This window comes from Rattus norvegicus, chromosome 10, assembly GCF_021556685.1.
Source record: "Rattus norvegicus strain SHRSP/BbbUtx chromosome 10, alternate assembly SHRSP_T2T, whole genome shotgun sequence".
Lineage (NCBI taxonomy): Eukaryota > Metazoa > Chordata > Mammalia > Rodentia > Muridae > Rattus > Rattus norvegicus.
In genome coordinates, this window is record NC_141543.1 from 97,877,785 (window position 1) to 97,898,559 (window position 20,775).

At 48.8% G+C, this 20,775-nt stretch overlaps 2 long non-coding RNA genes across 4 annotated transcripts; one reads left to right on the forward strand and one right to left on the reverse strand.

Annotated features, from left to right (window-relative positions):
- Nucleotides 1–3,239: 3,239 nt before the first annotated feature.
- Nucleotides 3,240–18,044, reverse strand: LOC148003143 (uncharacterized). 3 transcript variants are annotated; one of them, XR_015632186.1, is made up of 5 exons: nt 17,825–18,044; nt 6,956–7,111; nt 6,233–6,376; nt 5,534–5,606; nt 3,240–4,718 (listed from the first exon to the last, which is right to left on the reverse strand). It is a non-coding gene; the product is annotated as an uncharacterized LOC148003143 (long non-coding RNA). The 3 variants fall into 3 exon arrangements; XR_015632188.1 differs by lacking the exon at nt 5,534–5,606 and adding an exon at nt 17,561–17,743 and having other exon boundaries at nt 17,825–18,042; XR_015632187.1 differs by having other exon boundaries at nt 4,485–4,718; nt 5,538–5,606; nt 17,825–18,042.
- On the forward strand, nt 9,968–11,612 carry LOC148003144 (uncharacterized). Its single transcript, XR_015632182.1, has 3 exons — nt 9,968–10,251; nt 10,373–10,868; nt 10,928–11,612. It is a non-coding gene; the product is annotated as an uncharacterized LOC148003144 (long non-coding RNA).
- Nucleotides 18,045–20,775: the final 2,731 nt, after the last annotated feature.

Genomic DNA, 20,775 nt, shown 5'->3' on the forward strand with positions numbered 1-20,775 from the left:
CCCACGCTCAAGTGCACGCACTGCTTTCTCTCTGTGCTCTGGACTCTAACAGATACCTCTGGGTGTGTTCTCCCTCATTTCTACAATAGAAACAAAATATAATAAATGTTAGAGTAGACTAATACATATGAGCTGGGGAGATCAGGAGATGCATAACGGGGCCTAAAAGGCCTTGGTTTCTAGCTGACAGGCACAGGGACTGCTTTAGTTAGTGACCTTGCAAGGGATAGAGGTGTGATCTCTGTTCCCTGGAGAGCCAAGTACGGAATCGATGGTGGGGGACACTGAAAAGGTGGAATTAAAGACATAAATTACACTTGTTTGTCTTTAGAGATGCTGTGCATGGCCTTCGCTGGGCATTCTAGAGCACGGACAAGGCTTCTGTGAATTATCTTTGAAAAGAAGGAGCGGGTTCAGAATGGGGGAGGGGCGGGGCTGGGGAGGCAGCGCACAGGTTAGATTGGTAATGGCAGGACGAATGTTCTGTGGGTTTTGCTTGTTTTAGGAACAGGAACTCGGGCTGGGGATTTAGCTCAGTGGTAGAGCGCTTACCTAGGAAGCGCAAGTCCCTGGGTTCGGTCCCCAGCTCCGAAAAAAAGAACAAAAAAAAAAAAAAAAAGGAACAGGAACTCAAGTAGTTCCAGCTGGCCTTGAACTCCTGACTCTCCTGCTTGGCCTCCCTCGTTCTAGTGTGTGTTTCTGTCAGCTAGAGTGGAAGACCCTGGAGCTCAGGGAGCACACTTTTCAGCCATGGCAAGAATGGGTTCCGGGGCTGGGGATTTAGCTCAGTGGTAGAGCGCTTACCTAGGAAGCGCAAGGCCCTGGGTTCGGTCCCCAGCTCCGGAAAAAAAAAAAAAAAAAGAATGGGTTCCAAACACCGCTGTGTCCAAACTAACCAGGATTAACAGCAAGTCTCAGAAGGATCGAACTAGGCTTCCTGAGATCAGCTCGCTCCTGGAGTCAAACGGTGATCAGGTTTTTGTTTGTCTTTTCGGTTAGTTGTGGTTTTGTTTTGTTTGAAACAGTGTCTCATCTCGCCATAGTCCCGGCTCTCCTGGAACTCACTTTATAGTCCAGGCTGGTTTCAAACTCAGAGATCGGCCTGCTCTGCCTCCCACGTGCTGGGATTAAAGGCGTGGCCACCCCTACCCAGGCATGAGTGTTCTCGTAAGAGAGAAGCTTTGAGAGAAATGCACACAGAGAAGGCAGCATAGAGACAGCCACAAGGTGCTAGACTTTGTACTCAGGGACTGGAGAGACGGCTCAGCTGTGGACTGTTTAATGCTCTCCCAGAAGATCCAAGGTTGGTTCCCATCACCTACAAGGGGCAGCTCACAGCCGCTTGGAACTCTCACTGCCACACTCCATGGGCACCTGCATTCACACAAGCACACAAGCTCATGCCCACACACAGGCACGCACATAAACAAATAGTGTTTAATGTTTAATTTCCTTTTAATCTTACCAAAAAGTAAAATAAAATAAAAGCTACTGGCCTTGAGCAAAGCAGGTTGGTACACTCCTATGATCCTCTCACTCAGGAGGCAGGCAGATCGCTATGCGTTCGAGGCCAGCCTGGTCTACAGAGTGAGTTCCAGGACAGCCAGGGCTACACAGAGAAACCCTGTCTTGAAAAAAACCTAAAATATGAAATAAGGAAATCTTAACTAGAAGAAGCCGGTCCCGTCTTTACTTGTCTTTCCTGTGTCGTTGGAGGATGGAAATTACCTCACACAAAATGTCAGGAAATGTTCTCAATGATCATAAAGACGTGCTGACGCTGCTCGGTTGGAAAACACTGATGTGCCGTCACGTCCATTCAAAGATGACATGGTCACTCCCAGCCTGGATCCACAGAAGAGTTTTGTCAACCCTCCACTCACTGGGACACACACTGGGAGCTTCCGGGAGTGAGGCAAGTGACCAATTCTCTCAATTACAATTTATTCTTCCTCCTTTTGTTCTCACAGGCTGTAGGAGAGACATAATAAAACTCTTTTGAGTCTGCCAGGGGAAAAAAAACAGCATAAAATCCTATCTGGAACTGGAAGTAATCATTCTGTCTACAGTTCTAAGAAAAATAAACAAATCAAGGAGTGGCATTTAGAGCCGCCCCGAGTCAGTGCCAGCCAGAGAACCAGAGTTTGAAAGAGGGGGCCCCTAGGGGCTAGAAAGATGGCTCAGAGGTCAAGAGCACTGACTGGTCTTCCAGAGGTCCTGAGTTCGATTCCCAGCAGCCACATGGTGGCTCACAACCACCTGTAATGGGATCCGATGCCTTCCTCTGGTGTGTCTGAAGAGGGCCTAGATGAATTGTTTGGCTCCCTTGGGTGCTGCTCTGCCTAGACTTTGCTCTGGCTAATCCTCTCCCCACCCCACCCCTGGCACTTCAGCCAGTCCTACCGGTTTCAGGGCTTGCTCACAGCATGGGGCCTTCACCTCACCTCACCCTGTCTGACCTTATCAAGTGCTGTATACTCCTGACCTCCAACCCTGAACTTCACCGGTCCCTTCAAGCTGCAGCTCTTTTGTTTGTTCTGAGACAGGGTCTCACTCACTATGTAGCTGTCCTGGAACTCACTCTGTAGACCAGGCTGGCCTCAAACTCACAGAGATCTGCTGCCTCTGCCCTCCAGGGGCTGGCATTAAAGGTGTGCTCCATCACATCCTCAAGCAAAGAGAAGGTTATAATGGACTTAGAATGTTTACCTGATTGCTTGTATTTTGTAGAAGTCCAGGAGTCTACCCATGCCACACACACACACACACACACACACACACACACACACACACACACAGAGAGAGAGAGAGAGAGAGAGAGAGAGAGAGACAGACAGACAGACAGACAGAGACAGAGACAGGCACAGACAGAGACCTAATGGTTCATATATCTTTAAGGGACACAGTCTGGGTGATTACCAATACTTTTGTACAATAGCCAAGGTCTTCATGTGTAAATCTTCACTTTTGGCATGTTTTATAAAAGGCAATATGATGCGTCGGAAAGGGGGAAGGGTGCCTTAGCTGGGCCCACGCTGAGGCGTTCCTGGGAGGTATCACCCATAGGACAGGTCTAATATAAAAGGAAGTTTATTTGGGATCCCTGAAGGAGGTCGAGGCAGAGAAAAAAAAAAAAACAAACTAGGGGACAGAGAAGGACAGAGAAAGAAGAGAGGAGGCCAGCCATGGGCTGTTGCTAGGTAACTGTTGGGTGGAGCCAAGAGAAAATGGTAACAACATTGCCTTGAGAAAGAGTTTTTGTTGTTTTATTTTTGGTATTTATTTACTTATTCATTTATTTTATATGAGCACACTGTAGCTGTCTTCAGACACACCAGAAGAGGGCATCAGATTTCATCACAGATGGTTGTGAGCCACCATGTGGTTGTTGGGAACTGAACTCAGGACCTCTGGAAGAGCAATCAGTGCCCTTAACCACCGAGCCATCTCTCCAGCCTTATTTCTGGTATTTTTGAGACAGGGTTTCTCCGTGTAACAGCTCTGCTCTCCTGGAGCTTGATCAGACTACCTCTGCCTCCCAAATGCTGGTATTAAAGGCATTCACCACCACTGCCCAGGGAGACAGTGTTTTATTTAGCCCAGGCTGTTCTCTAACTTGTACCTAGGGATGACTTTGAACCTCTGTTTCTACCTCCCTGTACTGGGATTGAACCCTGGGCTTCCTGTGCACCAGGCAAGCTCTCTACTGACTGAGCTACACCCCAGCCTTGGTTTTCGCCTTGGGAGAATTACCAAGAGATGGAGTCACTGAGCGAGAGAAAGGTTTCCTAGTCCTTGGGACCAATTGCCCTTGAATCTTCCCAAGAACAACTGTGGCACATCCCTCTCTGCCAGCAGCTTCTAGGGGCGCTTGTCTCCTCGGGGGGCCCCCCACAATTATGACCACTTTGGACAGAAAGGAATACAAGAATAGTCGCTATTAAATGTGAGAGAAAAATTGCCTAGCTGAGAGCTTTTGAAAGAGGGGCATTTAGCGAGCTTTTGACGCCTAATTACCGTTTGATCAATCTGGGAACCGTAGACTGGTTATTTGCCTGTTGCAGAGGCTGGGAATTGCAATGCATGGCTGGTAATTTTGCCAGTGTTGGGAGCGCCCTTCACAGGCTTTTCCAGGCTTCCTCCCCACTCTGGCTGGAGCCTGTAAAGTGTCTCCTCCCCATACACTTATCTGCAATTTAGCTGAGAGGCTCACAAGGCAAGCAGGGACTGGTTGCCATAGTGTTGCCCAAGGCTGCAGGTTCTTCGCTGCCACATTTCTTACTCTTTCCTCTTCCTCCTTGTGGCAAGCAAGGCGTCACTGGCAGAATTACCAAACGTTTGGATCCACCGTGGGGCTGGTGGGAGAGTCTGTGCTTAGCATATCCAGGTCTGGGGTTTGTCTGTAGCACAGGGTTTGGATGCGCCCGCCCTGGAGGGAGGAGTCTCCACTAGGCATCTCATTCTCATCTTTTTGTTTTGTTTTTGAGACAGGGTCTCTCTGTGTAGCCCTGGCTGTCCTGGAAGTCACTCTGTAGACCAGGCAGGCCTCGAACCCACAAAGATGTACCTGCCTCCACCTCCTGAGTCCTGGGATTCAAGGTGTGCACCACCACAACCTGGACGGCAGTTCACTTTCTTTTTTTCCAGAATGGAAAAGGCCACAACTCTGCTCTGCTCCAGGAGTAGAGGGTCTCCAGGGCACAGACAAAGAGAAGTTTCTAGAAGGAGAGAACAGCACCATAACTAAATCCAAAGAAGGATAATATCCACTCAGGTGTTCAGTGTGCTCATAATGACCCACCCTTGACTAAGGGCCTGAATAAAGTGAAGACGTGACCAGTCCACGACGTGGTTCAGGGGAAGGTTCTTGTTGCAGGTATGAGGGAGAGAACAGCCAGAGGCCATAGGAAAGCAAAGGGCCATTTTGGGTTTATGTGAGTGTGTCTGTGTGGTGAGCCCTTTCCAAGGTGTCTGGGCCACCAACGGTGTGTGATAAAACACCATGGCCAAAGCAGCAAAGGCTGTACAGGTTTCAGTTTACATCACACTCCATCTCTGAGGGACATCGAGCAGGAACTCGAGGCAGGAGCCGATGCAGAGACCAGAGAGGAACGGTACTTCCTGGCCTGCCCTTTGTGGCTTGTCCAGCCTGTTTCCTTATACCATCCAGGACCACCTGCCCAGGGATGGCACTGCCTACAGTAATCGCCAGTCAAGAAAATGCCCTACAGACCTGCCTAGAGGCCAATCCTACGGAGGCATTCTTCTCAATAAAGATTCCCTCTTTCTACATGGCCCTAGCTTGTGTCAAGTTGATGTAAAAACAGCATCACCCTTCTGAGACACTCAAAACCAAGTTCGAGCCAGATGTGGTGGCACAGGCTTTAGTCCTAGCACTTGGGAAGCAGAGGCAGTCAAAGCTCTGATTTTTGTTTTTGTGTGTGTGTCTGTCTCAAGGCTAGTCTGGTCTACCTAGAGAGTAGCCAGTCAGCTAGTGAGATCCTGTCTCAATTAACCAAAGTAGGACACCTACCTACCAGAATGTTCTCACTTTGGAGCAGTTCCTCTATCCCCAATACTCAGGGTCAGCATCTATTACTAAATGCCTTAAAAACAAAACAAAACAAAAAACAAAAAAGTCATGTAGCCCAGGCTAGCCTCTAAGTGACTATGTGACTCAGGCTGGCATTAAATTCCCATTCCTCCTGTCTCCAATTCCCAGGTGATTGCAGGTGAGAACCACCACACTCTATGTGACGCTGGAGATTCAACCCGGGGCTCTGTGCATGTTGCGTAACTGATCTACCCACTGAGCTACCTCACCAGCCAACCTGCCTTTCAAAGCCCTATGGAGGAAGTCAACTCTTGTACCACCTTAGGTAGCTCAGTCAGCTGATGTGATTCTTAAGAAGTCACCTGGCTACCCCACCCTCATCCTAATTGTCACATGCTCAGAGCAATCTTGTTTGCACTACTCTTGGCCCCATTTCTGTGTCCAGGCATTTAGGTGTATCTCAGCGGCTTTGCCCTTGCTCACCCAGGACACTTTCTGAGGGCAGAAATCGTTCTTTCTGTCCATTTGTCCTCCCTCCAGATATGACTTTCTATATGCCTCATACACACACAGCAGGGACTCAGGAGCCGAATGAGCTCCCCAGACACAGGAGCCAGGGCGGAAACTACGAGAGCAACTTGGTCTGGGACACTGGTTGTCCAGAATAAACTGACTCACCTGGGTCCTGTTCCTGGAACTCTCATGAGAAGCCAACCTGGAGACCCTTGATGGAGACCCCTGGAATGAACTTCATGGCTTTCTTCTAGGAGGAGAGGTGTCTCAAAACAGGAAAGCCGCCATTTTCCTGTCTCTGCTTAGGGGCTGTGCTTAGAAGTGGGTTGGGGAAGAGAAGTGAGTGGGTTGTGGCTCCTCCCCCGTCCAGCCGTGTAACCGTGGATGTGTGGAGGGACCTCTCTGAAATTTATCTGCAAAATAGACCTTCTACACACCGCAGTGTAAGGTATATTGTCTATGAGCTGATTCTTGGAAAGAGCCAATTATAAACCATGAGAAGGTATAAGTCGTGCTTATTAGCACGAGGGTAAATACTTGGTTATCAGCAGAAATAGGTGGGCTTGGAGGCTGGGCAGAACAAGGCTGGATTATTGGAGGAGAAAGAAAGGAAACTGGATGACTAGAATAAGAAATGTATAGAGGGCCAAAGGGCCTGTTCAATCCTGTGGGTGAAGCTTGGCCGAAGCCAAAGGAAACCACAAAATGACCCCTAAACTTTTGTTTCCTCTCCCAGACTCTGAAGGCCTGGGCAGCTCCTGAGGCCAACCCACCCACCTGGATGAGTGACAGCTGCTCAAGACAGCCTACCCACCTGGATGAATGACAGCTGCTCAAGACAGCCCATCCACCTGGATGAATGACAGCAGCTCAAGACAGCCCACCTACCTGGATGAGTGACAGCCGCTCAAAACAGCCTCGGGCACTCCTGGATAAGTTGCCAGATAGGATCCTGCCTCAGGGCTCCTTCCTCAGGGTCATGGTGAAGAACTGTATAGGAGCTTAGTCACGCAAGTGCTTCAAGCCTGTAGCTACCTGGATACACTGTGTGCACAAAGGGGGCTGAGATTGTATCAAGTGCTCATAAGGAAGCCCTCCATCCCCATAAGGAGCTGAAGGGAGATGTGAACCTACCAATCCTCTACCTTGACAAAGAGAAACCTCCCTGTGAGGGTTTCACTGCAGAAGGAAAGGTACCTTGGAGGACTGGAGCTAAGAACACCACAATGTCACACCATGCAACAGGCCTCATGAGAAAGTTTTATTGAGGAGGGCGGTTATACAGAGGCAGCCTCTGAGCTACGGTGGAAGGGAAGAAGAGGGCAGGTGGTAAAGGTATTGGGGCTTTTTTAAATCTCTTTTTTAAAGATTTATTTATTTATTCTATATAAGTACACTATAGCTGAATTCAGACACACCAGAAGAGAGCATCGGATCCCATTACAGAACCACCATGTGGTTGTTGGGAATTGAACTCAGGACTTCTGGAAGAGCAGTCAGTGCTCTTAACTACTGAGCCATCTCTTCAATCCAAGGCATTGGCTTTTTATAAAGGGCTATAGCACACAGACATAGGGAGAATAGGAGACTGTGGCAACAGTGGACATGTATTCTATTTTGGTGGCTGGTAACATGGCTGCCGTTGGGTTACTGAAGATGGGCTTGAGGAGTGTGGTTTCCCAATACTCACTCCCAACCCAATCCCAGGTCAAGATAGTCAACCCAACCATAGTGGTACAGCTGCCACAGAAGCAATGCCTCACTCTGCTTCCAACGGAGCAGTCTCCTGACCCTTACACTCAACCTCCCTTCAGCCCACAAGATGCCTTCTCTTGTACAGTTTACCCAGTACGGCCCTGCCCAGCACTTGATACTTCTGCTTAGTTGGTGACCAGGTCTGAAAATTGTTGGGGTTCAGGAATTGACTCTCTAACCACACAAACACCGATCTCAGATAGGGGTAGTTTATTGAACACACACACAAAGACTGATCAATCAGAGTCACTGAGGACTTGGGAGCCAAACTGTGACACTGGTTTGTTCTCAGGGGAAGCTTTTTATAGGAAAACTCAAGTTCAGAAGTTCAGAAGCGGAATAGGGGGAACACAGCATTACATTTTGGCCAACTAGACAAAGTATTACCAACTGAACTGATTGGTGGGGCTGGAGAGATGGCTCAGCTGTTAAGAGCACTGACTGCTCTTCCAGAGGTCCTGAATTCAATTCCCAGCGGTACAATGTACTTATATATAATAAATAAAATCTTTTTTGTTTTTTAAAAAAGTGGGGTGGAGGGGTTGGGGATTTAGCTCAGTGGTAGAGCGCTTGCCTAGGAAGCGCAAGGCCCTGGGTTCGGTCCCCAGCTCCGGGAAAAAAAAAAAAAAAAACCAAAAAAGTGGGGTGGTGATCAGGGGTTTTCCAGAATTTTGAGATAACAGACCATGAGTGATATACACCCATAACCTTATGACCCTTCAGGAGAAATTTTCAGCATCATCTTCCTTGATTACTTTGGGGAAGTGGAGTCTGAGAACCTGAACTTTGCCAGGGGCTAGCCCCGCATTCAGTTCCCGGAGGAAGGCAGCAAAAGTGGGCATGGGGTCAGCGACTGTGTGGCCAAAAAGTGCTTACTTTTGGCAATTTAACTCTTTAACTCTGCTATTCTGTGCCCCAAAGTCACCAGCTTCTGCTACTTTAACTCTGTGCTATTTTGTTGCCAAAAGCTCCTGCTGATAGCAGCAGGGGATTATGGGATGGGGAGGGGAGGTTTAGTTACTAGGGCTCCTTTCTCTCGGGTTCTAGGGCCTCTTGCTGGCCAGGTGTTAACTCTTCAGGAGTCAGAGAGAAAAGAAAAAGGAGAAAGAAGTCTCTGTCTTTGTCTCTCTCACAGACACACACACACACACACACACACACACACACACACACACACACACACAGTTTTTCAAGGTAGGGTTTCTCTGTGAAGCCCTCACTCTGAAGACTAGGCTGACCTGGAACTCCTGCTGGAATTAAAGGTGCACCAGTCTGACTTAGCCCTCTCTTCACTCTGAGGAAGGAACTCACTAAATGGTCCAGGTTGTCCTTCAACTCAAGGCCCTCAGGCCTAAGCCTCCTGAGTAACTGGGATACTGGGGTTAAAGGCCTGTGCCACCAAACCTGGCTTCCTTCCTTCCTCCCCTCCTTTTCTTCCTCCCCCTCCTCTTCTTCTTTTGACTTTGTCTCCCTTAATATCAAATATTGATCTTGGAGTCAGTTCCTCTGCCTCCCAAGTGCTGGGACTGCAGATGTGCACAGCCATGGCTGCCTCCCCCTCTCTTTCTTTAAGAGCGTCCAAAGATGCCAGGTCTCCTCTATTCCTGCGTCTGTCAGTGTCTGAGGACAGCTTTACCCCGTGGGTCCTATACTGAACTCAGGCTGGGTTCCTCAGGCTTGTCAGCTAGCACGTTTACCAGATTTGCCTCTGAAAGACCCCAGCTTAGCAGCAGTAACGCCATTTTGCAAGGCTGTACTTAAGATGACTGGTTCAGGGAAAGGTTAGAACACTGAGTACACAGCGCTGCCAAGCAAGATATGTTTGGTTGAAGGCCTGGCAACAGGACGACTTCGGTTGAGCACCTGACAATGAAAAAAAGCCCCAGGAGAGGTCCCACACCCTGGTGGGGGGCCGAGTCAGTCGTTATGTTCCAAGAAGGTAGCTAAGAAACTTGCCCCCGGGCTGAACCCTTGGGGGGCCGAGTCAGCCGTTATGTTTCTGGAAGGTAGCTAGGAAACTTGCCCCCGGGCTAAACCCTTGCCATATTAGAATCCACCAATTATATCCCTGTAACCATGCATCTGCTTCTGTATGCTTGCTTCTGCTCCCCAAAATCCTATAAAAGCCCATCCTTGGTTCTGTGGGGCGCGCCAGTCCCCCGAGTGACTGAAGCGCCCGCAGGTGCCTGTGCCTGTGTATCCCGACAATAAACCAAATCCTCTTGCTGATTGCATCCTGTGGTGTCTCAGTCTGGTCTTTGGAGTTGGAGGGTCTCCATCCCGAGGGAAAGTTCTCCCTGAGAGCTTTTCATTTGGTGCGTTGGCCGGGAAAGGAGATCCTCCACCCAGGGACCACCGACCACCCACTGGGAGGTAAGCCGGCCGGCGTCTGTCTGTCTGTCTGATTTTGTCTCGTTCTGCCTTATTCTGTCTGTTCTGTGAGCGCTCAGCCAGGTCTGTTCTGTGAGCGCTCAGCCAGGTTCTGTGAGCGCTCAGCCAGGTCTGTTCTGTGAGCGCTCAGCCAGGTCTGTTCTGTGAGCGCTCAGCCAGGTCTGTTCTGTGAGCGCTCAGCCAGGTCTGTTTTGTGAGCGCTCAGCCAGGTTGTTTGGAATTTGGGCGGGACGAAGAAGGAGCTGACGAGCTCGGACTTCTCGCCCCGCAGCCCTGGAAGACGTTCCAAGGGTGTTAGGGGCCCGACTTTTCGGGGCCCAATCTGGGAGAGGAGAAAGATCCGGACTAACGGCACCTCTGTCTGTATTTTTGGCTTTCAGAGGGCCCCGGACCTTTGCCACCTCCATCTGACTTTTTGCTTTCAGTTTGGTACCAAAGCCGTGCAGCACGCCTGTCTGTTGTTTGTTTGACTGTTGGTGTTGTTTGTTTTCTCTGTGTTCTAATCTTCCTTAGAACTAACATGGGACAGTCCCTAACAACGCCCCTAAGTCTCACTCTTGATCATTAGAAAGACGTCCACGACCGGGCACACAACCAGTCCGTCGAGGTTAAAAAAAAAAAAAAAAGGAAAATGGCAGACTCTCTGCACATCCGAGTGGCCCAACTTTCGGAGCGGGATGGCCAGTGAATGACACATTTAATAAGCCTGACCAGGTTTCTTATATTATCACTTGAGAGAGTCTCGCCTTAACCCCCCCCCCCCGGGCGGAACCCTTCGTGGACCCGAATTGGCCTCCCCTCAACCCCCAGCCTGTCCCCTCGGCCCCGCCCGGTCCGCCGGCCACGTCTTCCTCTCTCTACCTTTGTGAAATCAGAGCCTTCTAAGAAACCTGTCCTCCCGGCAGACCCAAACTCCCCTCTCATAGATCTTCTCTCTGACAGGCCCGGCTGAAACGGAGGAGGCAGAGCCGCCGGCCAGATCAGTTGCCGGGCCACAGTCTGATAAGGGTTTCTCCCCTGTCGCAGGGAGATTGCGCAATAAGCTCGAGGTGATGCCAGATTCAACCTCCCAGGCTTTCCCACTTAGACAGGGAACCGGTGGCCAGACCCAATACTGGCCGTTTTCAGCAGCTGACATTTACAATTGGAAACAACACAACCCTTCTTTCTCCAAAGATCCGGTGGCACTCACCGACCTAATAGAATCTGTTTTACTTACCCACCAGCCTACTTGGGATGACTGCCAACAGCTCTTACAGGCCCTCTTAACCTCAGGAAAAAAAAAAAAAAACAAAAAAAACAAAGAGTGTTCCTAGAGGCCAGAAAGCATGTTCTGGGAGATGATGGGCGTCCCACCCAGCTGCCTGAGGACCAAACTGGGATTTTAATACAGCTGAAGGTAAGGGACACCTACGCCTTTATCGCCAGTTGCTTCTAGCGGGTCTCCGAGGGGCTATACGACGCCCTACTAATTTGGCTCAGGTAAAACAGGTATTACAGGAAGCAGGGGAAACTCCCTCCGCCTTTCTAGAGAGACTTAAGGAGGCCTACCGTATGTACACTCCCTATGACCCAGATGACCCAGGACAAATGACGAGTGTCTCTATGTCCTTCATCTGGCAGTCTGCTCCAGATATCAGGACTAAGTTACAGAGGTTAGAAAATTTGCAGGGCTATACATTACAGGATTTACTTAAAGAAGCTGAAAAGATTTTTAATAAGAGAGAGAATTGAGTCGAATCTTGGCCGCCGTAGTTCAGGGCCAAGAAAGGAAGGGAGATAGGGGGGAGCTCGAAAGGGGCTGAAGCTGGATAAAGATCAATGTGCCTATTACAAAGAGAAAGGGCACCGGGCCAGAGAGTGCCCCAAGAAGCCTGGCGGACCCCGAAAGCCTCGACCACGAACCTCCCTCTTGGCTCTAGATAAAGATTAGGGAGGTCAGGGCCAGGAGCCCCCCCCCTGAGCCCAGGGTAACGCTTAAGTTGGGGGGCAGCCGGTTACTTTCCTGGTAGACACAGGAGCCCAGCATTCAGTCCTCACTCAAGCTTCAGGACAACTCAGCGACCGGACGGCCTGGGTACAAAGAGCTACTGGTGAGAAACAATACCGATGGACTACGGACCGCCGGGTTCAGCTGGCTACTGGTAAGGTGACCCATTCCTTCTTACATGTTCCGGACTGCCCGTACCCTCTGCTGGGCCGTGACCTGCTCACCAAACTAAATTCATTTTGAGGAAGGAGGGGCCCAAATAACTGGCCCCCACGGAACTCCCCTTCAAGTTCTAACCCTACAACTAGAGGATGAATATAGATTATATGAACCGGGACAGGACAAGCCACAATCCCTAGAAATAGACACTTGGGTCACGAATTTTCCACTGGCTTGGGCAGAGACTGGTGGGATGGGGTTGGCGCTCCAACAGCCCCCCTTAATTATACAGTTAAAGGCCACTACAACTCCAGTCTCCATAAAACAATACCCCCTGTCACATGAAGCTTATCAAGGTATAAGGCCTCACATTACGAGGCTTCTAGATCAAGGCATCCTAATCCCCTGCCGGTCGCCTTAGAATACGCCTCTTCTGCCTGTAAGAAACCTGGCACTGGAGATTATAGGCCAGTACAAGACTTGAGAAAGGTCAACAAGAGGATAGAAGATATTCATCTGACTGTTCCAAACCCTTACAATTTGCTCCTGACTTTAGGGTTCAACATCCCACCCTCATACTCCTGCAAACCTTTTGAACTGTTCATCGATGAGAAACAGGGGTATGCTAAAGGGGTCCTAACACAAAGGTTGGGACCCTGGGAACGCCCTGTGGCCTACCTGTCTAAGAAATTGGACCCTGTGGCCTCCGGCTGGCCACCGTGCCTAAGGATGGTGGCTGCTATTGCTGTCCTGATCAAGGACACTGGAAAATTGACTTTGGGACAGCCACTCACCATCCTAACACCCCACGCAGTGGAGGCCTTGGTAAAGCAGCCCCCAGACCGCTGGCTCTCTAATTCTCGCACCAAGCCTTGTTACTGGATGCAGAACGGGTTCAGTTTGGGCCCGTAGTCGCCCTCAATCCTGCCACCTTGCTTCCTCTACCAGAGGAGGCAAAACAGCATGACTGCCTACAAATCCTCGCAGAAGTACATGGAACCAGGCCGGACCTATCGGACCAGCCTCTTCAGAATGCTGACCACACATGGTACACGGATGACAACAGCTTCTTGGCAGAGGGAGAGTGAAAGGCTGGAGCTGCGGTCACTACGGAGGACAAAGTGATTTGGGCGAAAGCCCTGCCTGCTGGTACCTCCGCACAACGGGCTGAACTCATCGCCTTGACTCAGGCGCTCAAGACGACAAAAGGTAAGAGGCTAAATATATATACAGACAGCCGTTATGCCTTTGCCACGACACACATCCACGGGGAGATCTACCGGAGGCGGGAGCTGCTCACATCTAAGGGTAAAGATATTAAAAATAAGGCTAAAATTCTGGCCCTCTTAGAAGCCTATTCTTGCCCAAAAGACTGAATATTATGTATTGTCCAGGACACCAGAAAGGGCACAACCCAGAGGCACGAGGAAACCGGCTGGCCGATGCCACGGCGAGAGAAGCGGCCATGAGCAAACAAATCTTGCCCTTAAATAGCCCAGACCAACCCACGCCCCCACCAGTGGGACAAACCAGTTGGGTTTATGCCCATGAGGACATAGAGCTCCTAGAAAAAATGGGGGCCATCTACCACCCTCAACTAAAACAGTGGGTCTACAAAGGACTTTTGAATTGATCTCCTTTTTACATAAATTAACCCATTTGGGGTTTAAGAAGATGAAAACCTTACTAGATCGGGAAGAGATAAATCTGTGTTTTTTTTTTTAATTGGGACAAAGTGATACAAAAGGTGACTGAGAGTTACAAAGCGTGCGCTCAGGTTAACCTGGGAAGGACCATGATTAGACAAGGAGTTCGTCCTAGGGGACACCGTCCCGACATCCATTGGGAAATTGATTTTACTGAAATTAAACCAGGTATATATGGATACAAGTATCTCCTAGTGTTTGTAGACACCTTCTCAGGATGGGTCGAAGCCTTCCCCACAAAGCACGAGACTACAAAAATGGTCACCAAGAAGCTCCTCGAAGAAATCTTTCCCAGGTATGACATGCCTCAAGCGTTGGGGTCGGACAACGGGCCCGCTTTCGTCTCCCAAGTAAGTCAGTTGGTGGCCAAATTGCTGGGGATTGATTGGAAATTACATTGTGCCTATAGACCCCAGAGTTCAGGTCAGGTAGAACACATGAATAGAACAATTAAGGAGACTTTATCCAAACTTACGCTTGCAACTGGCTCAAAGGATTGGGTGGCCCTCCTTCCCCTAGTTCTATATCGGGCCCGGAATACCCCGGGCCCCCATGGTCTAACTCCTTTTGAAATAATATATGGAACACCACCCCCATTTGTCCATTTCTTTGATTCAAACATTGCTGATTTTGCTGACAGCCCTTCTCTGAGGGCCCATTTACAGGCCCTACAGATTGTGCAGAGAGACGTCTGGAGACCTTTGGCCACTGCTTACCAGGACAAGCTTGAGCATCCGGTGGTGCCACACCCGTTCCAGATTGGAGACACCGTGTGGGTGCACAGACACCAGACCAAGAATCTCGAGCCACGGTGAAAAGGACCCTACACCGTCCTCCTGACTACCCCGACCGCCCTAAAGGTAGACGGAGTCTCGGCTTAGATCCACACACCACACGTCAAGGCAGTCCGGTCTGAGGAATTGACTAATCACAACACTACACCCCAGACATGGAGAGTTCAGCGCATTCCAAACCCCTTAAAGTTAAAACTCCTACGTGGCTCCTCCTAGCCCTTTTGTGGCCTAGAGTCAGTGGGGGAATAAGCCCCCACCAGACAGAAATTTCTTGACCAAGTCGAGTGAAAGATTTCACTCAAAGTTAGCAAAAAAATGGGGGAATGAAAGACCCCAGCTTAGCAGCAGTAACGCCATTTTGCAAGGCTGTACTTAAGATGACTGGTTCAGGGAAAGGTTAGAACACTGAGTACACAGCGCTGCCAAGCAAGATATGTTTGGTTGAAGGCCTGGCAACAGGACGACTTCGGTTGAGCACCTGACAATGAAAAAAAGCCCCAGGAGAGGTCCCACACCCTGGTGGGGGGCCGAGTCAGTCGTTATGTTCCAAGAAGGTAGCTAAGAAACTTGCCCCCGGGCTGAACCCTTGGGGGGCCGAGTCAGCCGTTATGTTTCTGGAAGGTAGCTAGGAAACTTGCCCCCGGGCTAAACCCTTGCCATATTAGAATCCACCAATTATATCCCTGTAACCATGCATCTGCTTCTGTATGCTTGCTTCTGCTCCCCAAAATCCTATAAAAGCCCATCCTTGGTTCTGTGGGGCGCGCCAGTCCCCCGAGTGACTGAAGCGCCCGCAGGTGCCTGTGCCTGTGTATCCGGACAATAAACCAAATCCTCTTGCTGATTGCATCCTGTGGTGTCTCAGTCTGGTCTTTGGAGTTGGAGGGTCTCCATCCCGAGGGAAAGTTCTCCCTGAGAGCTTTTCACCTCCTTACCCACGGCTTTGTTTTTTTGTTTTTTTTTCCCTTTTCTTTTTTTCCGGAGCTGGGGACCGAACCCAGGGCCTTGAGCTTGCTAGGCAAGCGCTCTAACACTGAGCTAAATCCCCAACCCCCACGGCTTTGTTTTTAAGCCTGGGGCCCAACATAGTCTGGGTTTTGTGCTGCAGATATACATGTAGTCTCAACAGTCTTAGTTGTTTACCTATTTATTCATCTGTCTGTCTGTCTATTTATATAATGGTAACCCAGGCCAACCTTAAACTTATCATCCTCCTGTCTCAGATCCCTCAGTGCTGACACTCTTGGCTTTCTTTAGTCTCCTTTGACATAGAACACTTCCTCAGTACCCCTGGTCTTTTCCGACAGGGGCATCAATCATGTCACATCGCTGTGATAAGATCCCTGACAAATGCCCCTCACGGATGGGGTTGCTTTGGTTCACAGCTTGAGAGTATCAACTCTCACACCAGGGAAGGCACAGAGGCTGGAACGTCCTTGAAGCAACTGGTCCTGCCCTGCCTGAAGTCAAGAAGCAGAAGGAGCTAAATGCTGTGGGTGCTCAGCTCGACTTTTTCCCTTTCCTTTCTATTAATTACATTTTTATTTATCTCATGAGTGGAGAGGGGGCAAACATGGGGCGGTCAGAGGGTAGTTGGGAGGGAGCAGCTTCTCCTTCCAGACTGTGAGTGCCAGGGACCAAACTGAGGTCGTCGGCCTTGGTAGTAAGTGCTTCTACCTGCTGAACCATCTAGAACCCCTAGGCTTCTTCTTTCACTCAGTCCAGACCCACAATCCATGGAGCACAGGCACGGTTTCCTCTGTTAAACCTTTAGGAGATCGTCATAGACTCCCTTAGAGGCATTGCCGTGACAATTCTAAAGCCAGCCAGTTGAGAAAGGAGAGTAGGGGCTGGAGGGATGGTTCAGCGGTTAAGAGCACTGACTGCGTGGGGTTGGGGATTTAGCTCAGTGGTAGAGCGCTTGCCTAGGAAGCGCAAGGCCCTGGGTTCGGTCCTCAGCTCCGGAAAAAAAAAAAAAAAAAGAAAAAGGAAAAAAAAAAAGAGCACTGACTGCTCTTCCAGAGGTCCTGAGTTCAAATCTCAGCAACCACATGGTGGCTCACAACCATCTGTAATGGGATCTGCTGTCCTCCTCTGTGTGCCTGAAGACAACTATGGTGTACTCATATAAATAAAACAGAGAGAGACAGAGAGACAGAGACAGAGAGGAGAGTAAGCACCACAGGGCTGGGGATGTATGACAGCTGGTAGTGTGCTTGCCTGGAGTGCAGGTTAGACCCCACCCCAGCACTTCATAAACTGTAATTCCCGGGCTTAAAAGGTGGAGGGAGGCGCATCAGGACTTTGGGGTCATCCTCAGCTACACATAGAATTCAAGGTAAGGCTAGGCTGCATGAGATCATTTTTTAAAGAATCAAATTTTTTTTTAATATTCCAAGACAGTTGTGCTAAAACTGAATTACTTAAAATACAATCCTTCAATTCTTGAGCATTATGACCTAGGAAGGTAATAAATGTTATTAACACACTTGGCCACCAGGTGGCGATCTCTGCCTCCTATGAGCCTCAAAGCCCCTTGGGAAAGCTTTTAAAGTCTGTGCTTGCAAGGTGCTAGAAGCCTCTGTGGGTTTGTAAAGACACGCGGCGGCGTCTTTTCCAGCAGGGCTTCTAGTGAGTCACCTAGGTTTGGGTTCGGTAGACTCAGGGTGTGCCCCGAGATTCGCCATTTCTAACCCACCCTTTTGAGTGACAGGAGTATGGAGTAGGCATTTGAAGAAATGGATCTCTGTACAATTAGACGACCTCGCTGTGTGGTTCACCAATGAAGCTGACCTCACCCGTTGCTCTCCTGCTCGCTCCGCTCCGTCGCTTCAGCTTCTTTGTTCCTGTAGCAGGGGACCTTTGTCATTAGCTGGGTCCCCTGCAAGAGCAGTAGTTTTGAGCCCTCAGCCGCTGACCAATCCCTCCAGTCCCAGACTTCCCTCCCGCCTTTTCGACTCACATTGTCGACTGACTGCTGTTTCTTGCAACCAGTCCTGCTTCAGCCTTCCCAGTGCTGGGACTCTAGGCATGTTCCACCTCTTCCAACTTCAAATCTCAGTTTAAGGAGGCTCCCTGAACTCCCTACCAAATGAAAGACGCTCCGTAGTTCCCCCTCACACACGTCTTCTCCACTTCCCAGATCAAGCCTTTCCTCCACAGCTCTCGCCATCTTCTCTCACGTCATACAATCTACGTATTGTATCCCAAACAGAATGGCTGCCCACTCAGCAAATTCACCTTTCCTTTCTTGGCACCACAAACGTGTTCTTCATAGAAGAGCAGAGAGAAGATAATAAGAGTTGTCCTTCTGCCACTGTTTTTTTGTTTTTTGTTTTTGTTTGTTTGTTTGTTTGTTTTTTAATTGCTTCAATATCTCTACCACTTTGAAAATTGTAACAGTTACTTTGAACGCTGCTAAAAGGACATTTTGTGTAGGGTCAAGTTATTTTTGTATGAGTTAATGTTGTAAATGGGAATCTATAGCGATGGATGATGTCTGTATAAATCTGCGTCTATCTAGAACCTGTGCTGTCAGGGCACACTCTTCCTCACGCTGCTGTTACTCATGCACCATTCAGACTTGTTAGAGTAAGTGTAGGAATAGGACCGCTGAGTTTGCCCAGAGCAGTAGTTTTTATCACGAAAATGTTGGACTTGGCGTTCTCTAGTAGTTTCAGCATTAGATAGTTTTTCCTTCATACATCTGCATATTCATCTTTAGGTGGCTGAATGTTTCAGAAGTCTGTGTGCATAGTTACTAAGTTTTTAATGAACTGCTGTGTTCTGTTAATGCATATTGCCCCGTAACTCCAGTATATCTCACCTGTACTGACCAAAGCTAAATAAAAATTTTTATTACAAAAAAGTGTTTATTCTTTAGTTATTATTGTTACTACTACTTCTGCTAGTACTACTACTACTATAGTTTAGAAGTCTCACTGTGTAGCCCTTGGCTGGCCTGAAATCCAATATAGAGATCCAACTGCTTCTGTCTTCTTAGTGCTGGGATTAAAGACACATACCACAACATATAGCATCAATAAACGTCAAATCTATCTTACATATTCTTCCTGGTCTATTTTTTCCCCCTATTTGAAAACTTTCTCCTGTATTTATGTATTTAGTTAGTTTTCTTTGCTCTTTTATATGTTTATTTTGAAAAGACTTATTTTTGTGTATGACTGTTTCACTCCTATATATACATGTGTATCATGCCTGGTGCCCTTGGAGGCCGGAAGCAGGCATGAAATCTCCCCCCTACCCCAAACTGGTGTTACCGATGGTTGTGAGCCATCCTGTGGGGGCTGGGAACCAAACCTGGGTCCTCTGCAAGAGTAACCAGTGCTCTTAGCCACTGACCCATCTCCCCAGCTCTATTCTATTCTGTTCGTGTATGCGTGTAAATCTGTGGGAGTGTACGCACACAAGTTTGTGCGTGTACCTGCAGAGGCCTGGAGAGGGCTCCAGATCCTTCAGAATTGGAATCAGACACTGTTAAAGGCAGTGTGATGTGGATGCTGGAATCCGAACCCAGATCTTCATGGTTGAGCAGCAAGCACTCTCAATAAATTAATATTTATTTATTTGAAACAGAGTCTTGCTAAGGATCCTTGGTTGGCCCTCGTACTCTTCATGTAACCCAGGCTGGCCTTGATCTACCTTCCTTAGCCTCGTAGGTACTGGGATGGCTGGTATATGTCACCGAGGCCAGCTTCTGGTGGTTTTTTGATAAGTAGAAGTCACCATGGTTATGTCTTAGAGTGGCCTGGACCACTCTGTTTTTCCTTGTCTCAGCTGCAGCCTCCCCTCCCCAGCCCCTGCCTCCCGTGTGCTTTTTTTTCATCTGGCATTGACTCTAGCATTTTGGCAATCTTGGGCTATAAGAAGCCTAGGGCTTCCACTCACCCGATGTTCAGTGGTCTCAGCCTTTGCTGAGGTAGATATGGTTTGAGTGATTCAAGTACTTGTGTGTTGGAAGTCTGGTGATGACAGGTAGGGCCTAGTGTTTAGACAATGTTGGGTACTGAGTTAATAGTTTTCGTGGGACCCTACGTTAGTTCTGAAGAGAATAAGTTGTGGGCTGGTGAGATATCTCAGCTGTTATGAATACTTACTGCTCTTTCTGGGGAACTGAATTCAGTTCCCAGCACCCACGCCAAGCAATACACAATTGGCTTTAACACCGTTTGATCTGATGCCTTCCATTGGCCTCTACAGGCATTCGTACACACATGGCGTAAACTGAGACGCATGAAAGCACTTAAATAAAAATAGTAAAAGTCTTAGAAGAGACGGTTGAGGGCTAGCAAGATGGCTCAGCAGGTAAAGATGCTTGCCTGGCAACCTGAGTTAATCCCTGGGACCCATGCCAAAACGGAAGGGGAAAACCAATGCCACAAGGTTGTTCTCTGGCCTCCAGGTGTGTGCAATGACATGTGTACACCCTCATTCTCAACATCACACACACACACACTCAGAGAGACAGACACAACACATACACCTCACATACATGCACACACACGCACACACTCAGAGAGACAGACAGACATAGCACACATACACTTCACATACATGCACAAACACATCACACACATGCACACACACACACATGCACACACTCAGAGAGACAGACAGACATAGCACACATACACTTCACGTACATGCACAAACACATCACACACATGCACACACACACACACAAAATGTAATTTAAAAATAATAAAGTAAAAAGAACCTGCCCTTTTGTCAACTTCTAACGCTAACCTGGCCGAGAACCCACCTGCGAAATAAGCTTGTCTTGGTACAGGACACACTTTTTGCTGTTGTTTTGGTTTGGAATTGAGCCTCTCATTTAGCCTAGGCTGGCCATGTAGCCAAGGTGACCTTGAACTTCTGACCTCTGGCCTCTAC